Source organism: Benincasa hispida, chromosome 2, assembly GCF_027475165.1.
Source record: "Benincasa hispida cultivar pf3 chromosome 2, pf3_genome.v1.1, whole genome shotgun sequence".
Taxonomy (NCBI): Eukaryota; Viridiplantae; Streptophyta; class Magnoliopsida; order Cucurbitales; family Cucurbitaceae; genus Benincasa; species Benincasa hispida.
The window spans coordinates 32592945-32595634 of NC_143479.1; the positions used below are offsets into that span (position 1 = coordinate 32592945).

At 34.2% G+C, this 2690-nt stretch overlaps 1 long non-coding RNA gene across 1 annotated transcript; it reads right to left on the bottom strand.

Annotated features, from left to right (window-relative positions):
* Nucleotides 1-1579: 1579 nt before the first annotated feature.
* LOC150037833 (uncharacterized) lies at nt 1580-2479 on the bottom strand. The gene is made up of 3 exons (XR_016527498.1): nt 2425-2479; nt 2317-2362; nt 1580-2071 (listed from the first exon to the last, which is right to left on the bottom strand). It is a non-coding gene; the product is annotated as an uncharacterized LOC150037833 (long non-coding RNA).
* Between the last annotated feature and the right edge of the window lie 211 nt (nt 2480-2690).

Sequence of the window (2690 nt, forward strand, 5' to 3'; positions counted from 1 at the left end):
AAAAGAAAAAGGTTTGAGAAAAAAGTTTGAAAAGATAATTTGAAGGGGACTTTTTGAAATAAAAGGAAGAAAAATGTTTGAGAAAATGTTTTGGTTGGAAAATTTTGAAACTTTTAAAGAAACAACTTCTTCCAAAACCTTAGAAAATATTTTGACTAAGAGTTTTTACAAAACTTGCAAAACTTGAGCAAATTCCAGAATATATTAGAATGAAATAGAAAAAAACCTGATGTGGCAGAAGTTGAGAATTGGGGTTTGTTTGTGTATGAATCCCACCTTGGTCCAAAAAGGCCAATAATATTTAATCTGAAATTGGAAAACCCTAAAAGTAATTAGAATCATAATAAACAAGGTTTAGTAATTTAATGCACATAATTAGGCACACTTCATACAGACCTAGATTAGATATATATGAGGTTCCTTAATTTGTTCTGCAATTTGGCTTCCACAAAGTATGCCTAATTAGAGAATTAGTTCAACATTAGAAAACTAATTAGTCCATAATTAAAAAGTAATTGAGGAATAAAATTAGTAACTAACCATTTCTCACACAAATTGCTAGCTTCTAGATGATGATCATGAAGATGTAAAGGCCAATAGAAAAAACCCTAAACCACAAGAAAGAATAAAACGAACCAGAAGATTAACAAAGAAGAAGAAGGGCATTAAAGCGATTAATTAACACTAACGAAGAAGAAGAAGAAAACTTGGTTACCTATTACTACCCTTCTCTTACCATACGAAAAGTGTTATCCAAAGTAGTCAACCAAGAAATGCATTAAACATTCCCTACAAAACTAACAAATTAATATTATTTATAAAAATAATATACAAAAAGTAAAACTAAAGAGTAATAAATTAAAAGAGACATAAAGTCGATGAAATAGAAAAGAGAAAAAATACATAAAATTTGAACAAACAACACAACATTAGAAAAGTAATGTACCTACAACGAATAAAATATACTAAAACAACATCATATAAATGTCCATAAAAGAGAGACAATAAAGAGAGAGTGTGCAATAAAATTAACCATGAGTACAAAATAAAATAAAACTAAAAGAATGTCTCAAAGCGAACAAATTAATAGCATTCTTTTCGCCGTATTAACTTAGGTACCTCCCTCTATCTTTATATCTCAATGAGAAGTATTTTCCAGGTAAAACAAAGTCAGAAAGTGTAGAATGGAAGTAGGAAGCCCAATCATCATGCAAAAAGCTTCATCTTACTATCTGTTTTGCCCATTAAACCTTAGATCCAAAATCAGCAAAAGTGAATCAATTGTCCAGGTTAGCAACAACATCAACTTTTCCTATCTATTTGATTTGGTTTGATCCTTTACATGACATTTTCTACATTATTCCATGTTAAACTAGCAGTAAATACTAAATTGAAAAGGCTCAAGTTGTTAATTCTTTTACATACATTCTTAATATTCAAAACCAAAGACTCAACCAACCATCAAAAAGAAAGAAAAGGAGAAAACTAAAGGTACAAATGAACAACCTTACATCATGCTTTGTGTGCTCGGTTATGACTGAAGAATTTATAAGTTATTTGTGTATTATGACACAAACCTTACATCATGACACGATGTGGAAAACTTTTCCGCCTACCTCGATGGTCATGTGGGGGATTTGGCTTCTTCAACTTCTAAACATCTCTTCCAAGGTTATTAAACTGTTTTTTAATTATTGGCTTAAACTCATCGCATGTCTGCTCCACTCTGCATATGGCCCATGTTACACACTAAGATCCCTACAACATGGTTTGTAATGTGGGAAGAAACTTCAACATAACCCCACCCACCCACCACTACCTACATAGACCCAAGCAGTTGCTACAGAATCACAGAAGAGCAGTCAACAATCCCAAAATCACAGATACCATACCCAATCTCTTACCTGAGATCTTGCTGGACGACGATGGAGGTGTAGGAGGAGGCAATGGAAGAATTGGCTCTGGCGGTGGTAGCAGGGTGGAGTGAGGAGGAGGAAAAGGAAACAACCAGGGAAGAGGAGGGGCCGGGTTGTAGGAGGGAGGTGTAGGGGCCGGGTTTCTTCTCGGTTATCTGTCATTCAGTCAAACACAGAACAAAAACCCCTACTATTTCATTCAGGCGAAAATCATCCTGGTGTGTAAAGCTTAGAAACAGAACGCATAGGGGAAATTTAATTTCAGAAAAGACCGAAAGGGAAAACACTAGGGTTCGTAATTTAAAACCCCTACTATTTCACATTCTCGATAATTTCTAATCCCCAAACAGAGGAAAATTTCATCTCTGAAAAAGGGAAAGGGACAGAAGAGAAAGCATACCTAATTAGAGAATTAGTTCAACATTAGATGATGATATGAAAAAACCCTAAATCACAAGAAAAAAGAAAATTAACCAGGGGAAGAAGAAGAAGAAGAAGAGTCGGTTACCTGCTTTAATTGAAGAAGGAAGAAGAGGAGAAGAAGAAGAAGAAGAGTCGGCGGCTACCTGCTTTAATCGAAGAAGGAAGAAGAGGAACTTCTCTGCCTTTTATAAAGCCGGCCATATATCCGTTGCACTCTTCTGTAGTGCTGTGGTGATGTAATAATAATAATTTGATCCAATAAAACGGGTGGTCAAGTAATTTTAATTATTATTGACTTTGGTCAAAAGCTTGTTCTTTTTTCAGTTCCGTTTTCAAAACTTCTTTTCAAAT